Raw genomic sequence first — 15,324 nt, forward strand, 5'->3', positions numbered from 1 at the left:
AGAATTTGTTAAGTTTATATGGCAAGTAGTTTGTCTAACTAATAATGTAATTGTTAACTATGGATGCTGATGAATAGCGTATGTATACACTGTTGGAATTATTTTCATCAAGAATATTATCAATTGCTGTCATATTATGTCAGTCTACTGAATATACCATAATCAAATTTAGCTCATTTGGGTCTTTATTCTTGTACCACTTCAAAGCCAGATAAGTCTGTGTGGAACTAGTTAACCTCCCTACCATGTGACCTATGCCTCATGCTTTTAACAACCTCATTCAATTTTATAATGATAATAACTGCTTGATAGGCAGAAAAGCTGTATTTGACTAGTGCTGGTAGAATTCATGTACAATGGTATAGCCTGAGAGGATGAACTCTGAGGGTCAACAATTCACATATATGCTTAAGTTTAACAGAGTTGTTTAAAAACGTTTAAAGTAATGATCAAGATCAAAGAAAGTATAGGCGTAGAATACAGAGATCTACATGCTTCTTAAAATGTTTTTATCATTTTGAGGGAATTTGGTCCATGGCTTAACCTTAGTTAGTACAACCCAAAACGTTTTAAAAGGCTGACATTTCCTAGTGTGCTAGAATACTTGTCAGTTAGAGCACAGTATTAAGGTTCTGAGTTGTTAATGGTCTGTTTCTGGTAAGTAAAGATCATAGGGTTTGTGTTCATCCACCTCCATTTGCCTACTGTGTGACTTTGAGCATATCACTTAACCAGAAAACGCTCCTGAGTTGCCCCTGAAAAGGGACAATTTGTTGAGTGGGATTAATTGGTTGACAAATGAAATTTAAAAAAATGATCCTATGCTTTCAAAAAGGAAAATGGTCCATATATACTCTAAGTCTTCTATAAGATAAACTGTATAATTGTAATGTTTTTACTCTTTTTCTATAAGGTTACAATTGTACAGCAATGATATTCTTTGTAAGACGGTGCTGTACTTTTTCCATTTCCCTACTAGTAACCTTAATTTTAGGGATCAATATGTGCACCCATATTGAGGTTTAGTTCTGATACTACTTATAAATAATGTAATTAATATGTTTTCATTGGTTTTTTTTATTTAAAGAAGCTATTCATACATCACAACAGCATATAATTCCCATTTGTTAATTCCTGGACATACTAAGCAAAAGTTAACTTTTCTTAAACTAGTGTTCCAAGAATTTTAGAAGTTTAAAAGTTAAAACTTGAGTATAGTCTTGATGGACAGTATCTTAACTGTAACGTTTAGAAGTATCAAAATGTACTGAATTGGATTTATTCACATTTATTAATATATTGTTTGTCTTGGCCAAGGAACTTAAATCATGAATTACTTTCTGAAGACTATTGACATTTTTTTGGGAAGCAATGATTTTCCTTAACACCTTTGGCACAGAAGTTACAAAAATCACATGGGATACAAATTAAGTCAGTGAGGTGTAATAAGGAAGGCCCTAGAATGGAGCCTGATGGAACATCATGAAAGAGGAAATGCCAATCTCAGTGTAAACCTTCAATCTCAACAAATCAAAATCTATAAATCAAGCTGTTTTAACTTCAACAAAAGAGCTGTCCCCTAAGGCAGCTTTTGTAAAAGTAAGCTATGATATTATATTGTCATGTGCTTGTGAAAAGTCAACATCAACTTGAAGGTTATTCTCCAAGGGTGTTACAACACTACTGTAAAGGTTTAAGTTACTAGTAACATTTCATCTACTTCTGATATAGGCATTCTGAGAAAGATTTGCTGCAGAGTTTTCCTTAACTTCAGTTAATACCCTACTTAGGATTAATTTTTCAATTACTTTACATGTAAATGATAAAAGACTTATCGGTCTAATTAGTTACATGGCTTATATCGCATTGATTTTATATGTAGATTTAATAATTGCTTTTTCCATTCTCTGGAGTTGGACCCTTCATTACACTGGTAAGCAAGTATTCCAAAGTTTCCACAATGACATTAGCTCTAAATTACTAATCCTTTCCTGTGGAGATACGTTACTATTCTTTAAGGACTGAATATTTCCTGGAATATTAATGATCACAAATGGATACTGTAAACTGCCAACTATCTCAAATGTTTTAGTGATTATTTCTAAGGTCTTTCTGATAATGTGTTTCTATGTAAGCAATGTTTTTTTCAGTGCTACGTGGCATTTGATCTTTATAAATGAGCAAAACAAGTATCTTGTCAACACTTTGTATATGTAATGACATTAAAAAAAGATCTATTATTATCATTGTATTTGTTAGCCACTTTCAATTCCAAATCTTCTCTTTCTTTTCTAGTGGCCATGGAACCTGTTTAAATAGCTTGTTATATCTTGTTTTTACTGTTGTAGCTTTATAAAAGTATTACATGGACTACCATGATTACACTAAAAAATGATTAATTACATCTGATTAAGCACTACTACAAAGAGAGACCCAAACTTAACAATGCTTAGAGGACTGTTAAAGCACCAGGTGGTGTTAATATCGAGTCTGCACTAAAATCAGATAGCGCTGACCAGAAAACAGAAGCAGCAGCATGGCATGACACAGCGTTGCATCATCTCCCATTTCTGTCTGCTAAAGTACACCCAATATTTTGTTACAGCTGCTTCCCTTACACTGAGAATATGAACCACTTCCCCATTGCTTTACCAACTTTCAAATCTGGTGCAACACATCTCCATGCACTAGAAAGGATTATGATCGGATCTTCAATTGTCATGAAAAATTGTGTTCTTGACATGGATACCAAGGTCCACCTCTTGAGCGAATTCCTTGGCATCCATGTCTCAAACATGTCTTGAACACATAAACTTTACTATCAAAGAAAACTTTTGGTGAATAAGAAAAAGAAAGCAAATAACAGAGGATTGTGACTGGTTGCCGATCATAATGAGCATATTAACTTCTGATTTTTTGAAACTAGTATTCCAACAACCTTGCAAAGAAGTTCTTTTTGTTTAAAGGATAACTTGATGTCTTCTGTATTAATCCCTAACCATTCAAACAGATTCATTGTTTTATCAGTATGTGCTTTTTACTAGAGCATTTCCTTTTAAAGAAGTCTGCTTTACAAGTCATTCCAAATAAATTTATATACCAGCATGCAATTACCCATGTAATGATCATTTCCACGTAGTCAAAAACAGATTACATAAGAAGAATGGTTGCACAGTTTGTTTACACAAACTATATCATGTGAATTTCTTCCTCTTGTTAGTTTATCAATAATTTGTGTGAAGTTCTTGCACCTTATATAAGAAAGTTAAGTAATATGCCTCTAGTGACATCAATCCTAGACAAATTCTGAAATAAATTAATGGAATGGACTCAGAAAGGCATGCCACCAGCAATAAGCCCTAACTTGGGCTGCTCCAGCTGATGGTGTCCCTTTGTGATTCAAAGACAGGCCCAAAACATGGTCTGTAGGATCACTGCATTAGGCCATCTTCTTGGCAAAGGTATATTCTAATAAGGCATTCCAGAGGAGCAACCTATGCTAGTTAGCCATATGCTGTGCCCTGGAAATACCTGTGGTATGGCATTTATAAAGTTTATTCACAGAATTTCCCGGCTACGTAAGTTAGCACAGTAAGAACAGTTAATTAACATAGCCAAAATTTTTCATTCACCCATTAATTTCATTGGGTGAGATCACATTAGAGGCAATTGCTGGGGAATTTAACAGACAGGTAGGTGTAGAATTGTGCATTTGTGTGCATGTATATGTGTGGTTGCATGTGTGAGCATATGCAGAAGGATGAATAGTCTCAGTTTTGTGTGTGTGTGTGTGTGTGTGTGTGTGTGTGTGTGTGTGTGTGTGTGTGTGTGTGTGTGTGTGTGTGTGTGAATGAAAGAGGCTAATGCCTGTGCCAACATGATGCATGGTCTGCCAGCAGTGATTACTGCAGGAAAGTGCTTATTAGCACTATTGGTAATACCGCATGATTCAGTGACATTCAAATTAGTTGATAATGAGGTCTTACCTCATTGCAGTTAATTATGATTCTGAACTGCACTCTCTGTCATCATGGAAACAGTCTCTTTTGAATGGAGCTCTCAGCACCCATGGTGTGATTCTTTATGAATCTCATTGAATATTCTCACAATGTTTCGATGAAAAAGTCCACAAGTTGTATCATAAGATAATGGGCCGGATTTACGTAAGCTTGCTTGGAGTGCAAGAAGAGTGTAGGAGCTCATGGCGGCAATATGTCTGCCGTGCGATCCAGGTACAGTTGGTAGGGGCGTGCACGAGAGCTGCTAAAGCTACTCTTGCACGGACAGCGTCATGGTATGCAAATTACCTCATTTGCTGCTGAAAGCTATGCAAATGAGGAAAATTTGCAATCCAGGAAACACTAACCTGCCCGTGGAAGATTAATGTTATCTGCAGAAATGTACTCCGTTGGCAACCAAGTACCGTTCTGCAAATAGCTAAACTGAGCTATGACAGCTCCAAATAAAGGATGCATACAGTTGAGGAAGCATGCCAATGGCCAAATATAAGGCCATTGGCATGTATAAATGTTTAAAATTATTAAAATCTAACTTTTTTCCCCCGATCTCCGATGTTTAAGCCTAGCACAGCATTGCGCAAACGTGTGGCGCTTTAAAAAACAACAAAAATAATTTAAAAATAGCCAAAAATAGGCATTTTCACTAAAAAGCTTGTCCTGCCATGCAGGTGAATGGCAGGCTGAAGACAACATGGTCAATGAGTAGTGGTTGCTAAGGGGGGGGGGCTCAGTGTGAGAGATGAAACCATGCATTAGTAGGCAATCCTATGCAAATGAGGATAAGGATAGTGAATCCCAATTTTCCCCAGTAGGTGAGCCATGTCCCAAGAATGTAAGTGTAGGAATAGGTGAGTAGTAGAGTAGAATATAGTTGACGTCATGATGGGGTATGTCAGAAAGGCTGTAAGCTAATTGGAGCACAGTGGCTTGTGTTTGCCCTGAGTTGCTCAGGATTGCAGGAGGTGTGTCTACAGTAGTCCTTTTTGAAAACCTGAAACCAAAGGTGCACACTGTTAAACGTTCGGAAATTTCTTGCAAACATGCACACAGCATGTGCGCTCGTGTGCGTGTTTGCACGGCGCTGCCCCGGGCGGAAACAGAAAAGGAAAAGGTAGGAAAAGAAGTAGTAGGAAGTTAACTAATGAGAACTAGCAGAGCTGCCAGGTGAAATATATCAGAATCAGCCAATTACACAGGCAGCAGACCAGCCCAGTCCAGCACTTTAAAGTCTGCAAACACCATTCCCCCCTGTTTTTTCCCAAGAACTCTGCAACACTGCAGTATACAAAGAGGGAAAGCTTAAAAAGCTTAAGTCAAGCAAAATGTTAGGGGCTGCTCTTGCTATCATAAACCAACATGTGCAAGGTGCTGAGGGTGGTGATGTTGTGAATGCTGCTGAGCAACCCACAGTGAGGAGATGGAGAAGAGTGTGCAGACCCAGGGTAACCTACCAGGGGCTACATGAGATGGAGATAGTGGAGCGCTATAGGGTGGACAGAGACCTCCTGCAGCAAATTGTTGAGCTGTGCCAGCCCCACCTCACACACAGAACCAAGAGAGGGGAACCCATCCCAGTGGATACCAAGGTATGTGTTGGCATAAGAATACTAGCTACAGGTACCTTCCAGAGACCAACTGGTGATATGATGGGGATTTCACAGGCATCAGCATCCAGGGTACTCCACCAGTTCCTGGATGCCATGTCAGCACATGTCGGTGACCACATATATTTCCCCAATTCCTGGGAGACATTGGCTAGCAATATGCATCCTTTCCACCAAATGGCAGAATACCCTGAGGTAGTAGGTGCAATAGACTGCACGCACATATGCATCAAAGCACCACCCAGTGAGCGGGGTAGGGTCTACATCAACTGCAAGGGCTTCCCCTCCATCAACTGCCAGGTCATGTGCAATACCCAGGGCATAATAAGGAATGTGTGTGCTGGCTGCCCTGGAAGCTATTGCGATTCCCACATCTGGCATCTGACGCAGCTGTACCAGAGATTTGCCAATGGGGACATCCCTGATGGTCACCCAGTGGGGGATGCTGGATACGCACTGGAGCTGTGGCTGATGACACCCATCAGAAATGCACACACACCTAAACAAGAACTCCATAATGAGGCACACGCACAAACAAGGAACATAATTGAGCATGTGTTTGGGATGCTCAAGTCACGGTTCCAGTACCTGGACACATCTGGTGGAGCCTTGCAGTACTCACCAACTACATGCAGCCTAATTGTTATGGTATGTGCCATGCTACACAATATGATTTTGCAGAAACAGCTGCAGCAGGAACAGCATGGGGCAGGGCCAAACATCCCCCTACCATTGCCAAGGCCTGCACAGGCACAGCGTGACTCAGAGAAGGAACAACCTGAGCCTGCCCCAGTAGACAGAAGGAGGCGTGCCCAGTATGCCCTGGCCTTGGCAAAGAGGCAATGCATAGCACATACACTGACTCAGTAGGAACCCTGGAAATGACACCTCTCTCTAACTCGCACATACAGTAAAAGGGATGCCTAACTTGACACTACCTGCTTTTAAACATGTATAGGGAGTGTACTATGTTCATCCGATATAGGCAGCCCTACAGCACCACCTGAGGCATGAGTGCACTATTCTAAGCAATATAAAGCACTGCTAAGCACATTTTACCAGTATTGAGCATATTTAAATACAATTGTGCATAGCTGCGCATCGAGCTAACCAGCTCAACGTCAGTCAAAGTTGGGCAATGTTGGGCAAAGTCGAGCAAAGTTGGGTAAACATGCTCACACCTGCTTTACTGTTCCTTAACCTATCAGGTCTGCCCAGCAGGAAAATAAAAAGCAGTGACAGGGCTCAAACTCAGGGTACTGTGCACTATAGTCACAGTACTGAACCACTAAGCCATGACAGCATTTCACTGGTACCGACACAACTTAAGTCACTCACACATACTAGTTGGAGGGGGTCACATACCTAACAGTCACAGCCAGCAGGATAATTGTTATTAAATGCAAATAAAAAAACAAATGCTGTATCGTGCCCTCTGAAGAGGCATAGGAGTAACCTCCCCGCAGGCCTATGCAGACAGATAACAGCAGGCCAGGCAGTGTGATGTGGATTGGGTAGGCTATGAAGTCACAAACTAATATGCGTGTAATTGGAAACTAAGGTCTGTAGTACAGTGGTATGCCTCAAGCTAGTATGATAGGCAACAGTACAGACTGAAATGGAGTACCTGACATAGCAGTGCAGGCCTAGCAAATGTGTATAAGTGTCAGGTGTACCCCTCATCCTATGTACACCCACAGTAACAATTAGGTGTGCCCCCCTAGGTAGAAATGTACAAATAATAGCTGTCCCCCCTGTATGTAGAAATGTTGATAAGTCTATGCAAATTGACTCATGGAAGCCCTGCAGGCACAACGTGCTTCCTGTTGATGTATAACACAAAGGTGAGCCCTGAAGTAAACAACAACTTGATTTTTCACATACATATAGTATATATGCCCATCGTGGGCATGCTCACATACTTGAACAAATTTAGCAAATTTCAGTCAGCAACATACTGAAAGGCCATACTGGGCATGCTCACACACTTAAACAAATGAAGCAAATGTCAGTCAGCAAAATACTGTAAGGTCATACTGGGCATGCTCACACACTTAGGCCATGTCTGAGTACAGCAGTGGGTCACACGTATCTGGTAGTTGCAGTTCTTACTCCAGACACTTGTCACTATTCACCAATCCTACCTTATGCACACAGTGATATGAAAACAGACCCATGTAATATATTGGACCCCTGACATAATCAAACTATGTACTACAAGTACTTAAGTTGTTCAAAGAAAGTGAAAATCCAAAGAAGATCAATAAATCTCTGATCAGTGTCATCAAGAAACAATGAGCACTCCTAACATTATCCAAGCCATGTTCTGGCAAAAATATTGCCAAAGAGTCCATAGAGAACCATGAAGCTTTCTTTCACTATGTCATAAATATCAGTGTAAACTCATATATGTTCTGAGTCAGTGCAAAGTGTAAATGAATACATGTACATGACTGACATTGCCAACATCTTGTCAGACAGGTTCATACATATTTACCCTCCTCTCACTGACAAAAGGGCCCATTACCATACCTGGAGATTGTGAAAACCCAGAAATCACATATACAATGGTTAAACAGCTCTATCCAAACCTAAAAACATGGTGTCTATGGGATGACATGGTTTCCCTGGCTGTGTCATATGTGAACTCCAAAACAAACAGACCCTGCACCTGAACAGTCTGTTGAGACTCACCCTCTGTACAGGATATGAAACTGTTGAATGGGTTACAGCAATGTTTGGCACACTCCACAAGTGTTGGTGCACAACAGACCATGGGAACTATTGTCTTATAAGCCTGAACTGCAAGGACATGTAGTCCATCATTATGGAACTCATAAACAAAGCTATTGGGATCCTACAAACACCCAACCCTACCCATTTTGGTTTGGTCAGGGGCAGATCATGGTTCCTAAACCTGCTAGACAATTTTCAAGGTAGTCACCCAGGACATACATCAATGAAATGAGCTACACACGGCCTACATAGACCTTGAAAAGCCCTTTTCCAACATCCTACACACGTCGTATCAACAAAATCAACAACCTGTGCATAAACACATATGTCATCTGATGGATTGCCAACTGTGGCACAGATAGATCCCACAAGGTAAGAATTGTGGTCTCCCTGTTTGACTGTAAGCTGGTAACAACTGCTGTTCCCCATGGCTCAGTCCTGGGACCCCTCCTGTCTGGCGCATACTTTTTAGAAATACATCAAACACACAAGGGCTATGGATAGCAAAGTTTGTGGATGACTGCAAAAAGGTTGTCATAATCGATGTTTGGGACAACAGAGACATCCTTCAAAAGGGTCTCAGTCAGACAGATGTGGTGTCAAAATTATGGCCTCGAGCTACAGTCATACAAATACCAAACAGGTGCCAACACCCTAAATGTTGAGGTAATAATAAGGGATCTATGGACACATGTGGATAGTCATCTCTACTTCCAGAAACACATCCACAAAGTGGTTAGAAAATCATGCTATGTGTTCCCACAAATTGCCAAGATCTTTGCATGTAGGTCAAAGGAGGTTCCCTCTACTCATCAGTCATCAGACCCATCAGAGAGTACCACAGCACACTTGCGATGAATCTGACTAGGCACCTTCAACAGCTGGAAAGACCACTGAAGTATCTCAACAAGAGGATTACTGGCCTCAAACAGTTGCCCCATGCAACAAGACTGACGTTAACTCAGTCTGTACTCTGTTGCATACTGTCTACTCAGGCGATCTGTGCCCAACAGACAGGTCCATGTCCAATGCAGAACTGATGTACATGCGCTATCCGAAGTAAACCCAAGCTCACTGTGCCACATGCTCTAGGGATATCATCATCACAACAATAAATAGAACATGTTGGAGGGATACATTACTAACTCGCAGACTTCCCTTGCTTTGGAACAGGCTCCCAACCTACATTAAGCTCAGTCCCTCACTGACACTCTTCCAGAGGAGCCTTGATGAGTGTATGTGAAACTGAACTGTCACACCATGGATCACTTCATCAGCTCTACTGCACAGAGGCCTAGGGAACTGACCCCATGTGTGGTGATAGCTGCACACTCTGGCCATACTAATATATGCCTTCAGGCAGTTAGCCTATTACCTACCTATGTACCTATATATATGTAGGGGGAACACAGTATAATAAGCCAAAGATGGATGGGCAGAGATGTGTGTAAGAGGGTGACCATGACAGGGAGCCATCCAGGACTGTCCCACCCAGCACACATCTCAATGGCACAAAAGACATGAAGTGCACATCTCACCCACTGTACATAACAGCCACCAGTATCTGTAAGCATTGCAGTGTATGTGGTCCATATGCCTGCTGCATAACATGACTGTACAATGTGAAGTACACATCTACTATCTGTAGACATGTACATGTCACACAGGTTCATAGGTATGTAGCAGACTATCTTCACAAAAGCATATATTAGCCTAGGCAAATTGTGCAGCTTTCACCACCCCATTGGGTAGTCTCCTAAGCCCTAGTTCTAATTGTTAGTATCCTAAGCCCCTTTCTAGTGGGGCTGTTGATGTGATGGCTGGCGTGAATTGTCTGTTTCCCATCCACTCATCAAGGTTCCTATTGAAGACTGTCAGCGAGGGGCTCTGTCTGATGTACATTGGGACTCTGTTCCACAGTAAGGCAAGTGTCTGGGATGGTACTCTATCCCACCAGCATGTTGTATTCATTGTTGTGATGAGGTTCATATCCCTGGAGTGTGTAGTGTGACTCAATTTTGTTATCCGTAGATGGAGCATGTTCACCAGTTGTGTTGGACATGGCTCTGTATGTTAGGCAGAGTGTGCCTCTGAGTAGGCGGTACGCAACGGAGAACATATTTAGTTTTACCAGTTGTGTTGCATAACACAACTGTTTGAGCCCAGTAATCCTCTTGGTGAGGTACCTCTGTGGTCTCTACAGCTGCAGGATATGCGTAGTCGAATACATTCAAAATGGTGCATTGTACTCAATGATGGGTCTGATGACTTAAGAGTAGAGGGCCACCACTACCTCTTTTGATCCTGATGCAAACCCTTCACTGATTAGATGGGCCACATAGGATTTCTTAATCACTTTGGCAACATGGTTGTGAAAGGAAAGATGACTATCTACTTGTGTCCCCAGATCCCTTATTACCTTGTCAGTTTTTAGGGGATAACACCTATGTGGTAGTTTGTGGGTACTTTGTTTTCACCAAAGGGGATTACTATGCATTCTTCCACATTGAGCTTGAGGCCATGATTCTGACACCACACATCTGTCTCAATGAGTCCCTTCTGGAGAATATTTGTGTCATCCGGGGAATCTGTTATGGCAAACACTTTACAGTTCCCAGCAAACTTAGTCAACCACAACCCTCTTGTGTTGGCATGTACTTTTGAGAAGTCTATACCAAACAGGAGGGACCCCAGGACTGAACCCTGGGGGACACCAGTTGTTACCGGTGTAGAGTCTGATATGTAGCCAGCAACTCTTAATTTGTGGGATCTATCTGTCAGCCAGCTTGCAATCCATCTTGTGATGTATGGATTCACGCCCAGGTTGGTGAGTTCATCTGTGATACCTGACTGGGGAATGGTGTCAAAGGCCTTAGTGAGGTATAGGTACGCTGTGTGGAGCTCATTTCAATCATCTGAGCCTGGGTAACTGTCTCAAAGAAATACACCCAGTTCAGGAGGCGTTATCTGCATTTGACAAAGCCAAACTGGATGTGCTTAACTGTGTGAAGGTTCCCAATGTCTTTATTGTTGACTTCTATTATGATTGGCTCCATTACATTGCAGAGCAGACTCGTCAGGCTCATAGAGCATAAATGCCAAGGGTCTTTTGTGGCCTCATCCCTGTGGAGTGGGAAGAACATTGCTGTGCAACATTCTATGGGTACATATCCTGTAGAGAGGATGTAGAGGGAGGTGTAGGTATCCTTATGAATATGTATACATCCCCACCCTATGGGCTATGATCCAGGTTCTGATGCTGGAAGGTATGGAATGAGTAGTATCCTGGTAGTGCTGGTGTGCTCTCCGGAGCCTTGAACTAGGTTTTTGTTACTGCACAGATATCAGTATTTTCCATACTGAGACATGCCTCGAGTATGTGCATTTGGAAGCTGAGACTTCTGGCAATGAGTAGCATTTAGCTCACTTTGTGGTTATTTCTGTTGGTTACGGTGTTTGGTTTGTCCTGAGTGACTGGTGTTCCACACCTGAAGTCAACGCCTCATTGGTCCGATCTGACCATAAGCTAATTACCCTACATATCCACATTCTGCCCCCACCCCCCATTAAGGAAACCATGTTAAAAAATTTCTCCAAAGCCAACTTCATGCTTCTTAAGACAGAAGTGATGAACCTCAGGACACCCATGCAGATGGACAATACAGTTACGACTACTGAATCCTACACAATTGCACTTTATAAGCACTTATATGAGTGCATGGATCGTGCTATCCCAAACAGAACCAAGACACTATCCTCCAAGAAAAGGAAGCCAATCTGGTGGTCCCCTGCCATAAACAAACTGCACAACAGAAGGAAGAAACTGTTGCAAAAGAGGGTAAAATCCCATGAGTGGAGGAGCTCCCTGGTCAGCCTCAGTAAAAGCTGCAATCCCTAATAAAATCCTCCAAAGCTAGTTACAAAAACAAAATCACCACTGATTCTAAAGACAACCACAAATCATTCTATAGCTATGTCAAGAATCTCAATGGCAACACTCAGATCTGCTCTGAGTTACAGCACAACGGCACTAAATATACAGACCCAACTGATATTGCCAACATCCTGGCAGATAGGATCAGTGCTAACTTTACCCCCCTCTCACCCATGAAAGAGCTCATCTCTATACCGGAAGAATGCAAGGTTGCTGTCTTCATGGCTGCACAGGTAAAAACCACTCTCCAAAGCCAGGAACACAGCATCCATGGCCAGATAACATCCCAGGCTGCGTTCTACATGAACTACAGAACGAACTGGCACCACACCTAAGTACCATGTTCAATCATAGCCTCACCGCTACACAAGAGGGGAGCCACCACAGACCCCGGGAACTAGCGCTCCATTAGCCTGATGAGCCTGGTCCGCAAGGTCATGGAACGTATCATCATGGAACTTATAAACAAAGACATTGGTAATCTCCAAACTCTGGACCACAACCAGTTTGGGTTTGTAAAAGGCAGATCATGTCTCCTAAACCTGACAGACAAATTTGATGCAGTCACCAAAGCCGTAGACAAGGGTAAGGTGGTTCACACAGCCTATCTAGATCTTTCCAAGGCTTTGGGCACCATCCCCCACTCTGGAATTATAGATGAACTTACTAAACTAGGTATATAGGAATTATAGGAATATTATAAAGGAATTCCCAATACTATTCTAGCATGTCTAAAGGTCAGTTGTCAATCTCCTCTCCGGTCCAGCTGGTGAATCTGGGAATCTTGAGGCAATGTTACAACTGCCTCATGTACACAGACAACCCTCTCCTCCTCCCAACAAATTTCAACACATGTGAGAGATGCAACCATATAGCCAAACTGGAGGCTAAGCTCTCTCAACTCAGTACTGGCGAAACCTGTCAGGAGGAGAAGGAAACCACACTCACTACAATTCCAGTCTCACATAGACCTACCACGACAGCAAACCAAACACATAAACACACAAAAACATACTCGGAGGCTCTAAATAAAAATCTGCCTAAGCAGCAGAGACCTCCAAAGCAGACACCCAGCAACCGCTACCCCAAAACAAAATACGGCAACACATAGCTCACAAAGCCAGTGTGCCGAACAGTCACAGCCCTTAAGGCTAAAAAACACACCTGATACACTTGTAATAAGTGACTCTATCATCAGGCACACTGACGTCCCGCTCACCAGGCTGAACAAGGAGAAGGTCACGGTGAGCTGCCTGTCGGGCGCTAGGATCCGCCACATAACACAAGCACTCAGGTCACTCCAAGGCAAGTACAAATATGACTCAGTCATTGTCCATGCTGGTGTGAATGACCTGAGATGCACCTCCCTGGACTACATGAGAAGAGACATAGAGGAGCTCTCTGAGCATGTGGCCCAGGCTGGTATGACCCTGACCTTGAGTAGCATCTTACCCTCACCAAGAATGATGCCACAATATGAAGACAAGATGATCAATTTCAACAATTGGCTTAAGTATTGGTGTCATTCAAAGGGGATCCGATGCCTGTCAGCCTGGGATGACATGCTCGACAGGCCACGATGCTTCGCTAGGGACGGCTTGTACCTGTCACCCCTGGGCTTTCAGATATTGGCAAAGGCTCTTGCTACCCCCATAGTGCCTTTTTTAGGCAAGGCTCAAAAGACAAACCCACCTCCATAGGTATCACAAGGGATAAGAAACTAAGAGTAATGCTACTCAACGCCAGAAGTCTAAACCTCAAGATGCATGCACTCGAAACTCTCCTTAGCATGGAGAACATCGATATCTGTGTAGTAACAGAAACCTGGTTCAAGGCTCCTGAGAGCACCCCAGCATTACCAGGTTATACCTCATACCATGCTTTTTGGCCCCAAAACTTGGACTGAACCAGAAAAGGAGGGGGAGTATCAATATTCATCAAAGATACCCACACCTCCAGGTTGGTGGCACAGCATGAAGCATCAGAGACCCATGTGCAACTAACAGTGGGTAAAACTGACTTCCAGTTTATAGCCTGCTACAGACCACCCTCCCAAACCCAGGAACCCCACTCGGCCTTCCTGAGAACACTGGAAAATATGAAGGTCTCTCCAAACACCATTATATTGGGCGACTTCAACTACCCAAACATAGACTGAAAGCATTACTCTAGCTCCAACACCCTAGCTCAAAGGTTCCTAGAATTTATAAACTCAAATGCTATGGAACAACTTGTTACCACTCCCACAAGAGGGGAAAACATACTGGACCTGATCATCACCAACATGGAGACTCTATGCTCCAGACCAGAAGTGTATCCCTCACTGGTAAGATCAGACCATAAACTAATCTCACTGGATATTCACATCCCGACCCCAACCCCTGCCCAGAAAACCACAGTGAAAAACTTCTCTAAAGCAAATTTCACACTCCTCAAAACTGAGGTGGAATCCTTCAAAGCCCCCGGGCCTGTGGAAAATACGGCCCAGACCGCAGAATTCTTTATAAACGCATTCTATGAACACCTTCAGGAATGCATGGATCATGCAATCCCAAATAAAACCGAGACCCAATCCTCCAAAGGCAGACTTCCTGTCTGGTGGACCCCAGCCATAAACAAACTATACAATAGAAGGAGGAAGCTACTACATGATAGAGCAAAATCCCAAAAAGGGAAGGCATCTCTGATCAGTGTTAGCAAAATACTACAGGCACTCATAAAATCGTCTAAGGCCAGCTTTGAGAGAAAAATTGCATAGGACACTAAGGATAATCACAAGGCTTTCTTTAGTTATGTTAGGAACCTGGGTGGGAATTCCCAGATATGCTCAGAATTAGTCCAAAATGACAAAAAATACACTGAACCCACAGACATTGCCAACATCCTAGCTGACAGGTTCAGCGCAAACTTCCCCCTCCCACCAAAGGGCAAATATCTATCCCAGCAGAGTGCTGCCCCCCTGACATCTCAGATGCTCAGGTAAGAGCCGCCCTCTCCAAAGCAAAAAACACAGCATCAATGGGACCAGACA

This window comes from Protopterus annectens, chromosome 1.part0, assembly GCF_019279795.1.
Source record: "Protopterus annectens isolate FY-2018-M chromosome 1.part0, PAN1.0, whole genome shotgun sequence".
Lineage (NCBI taxonomy): Eukaryota > Metazoa > Chordata > Ceratodontiformes > Protopteridae > Protopterus > Protopterus annectens.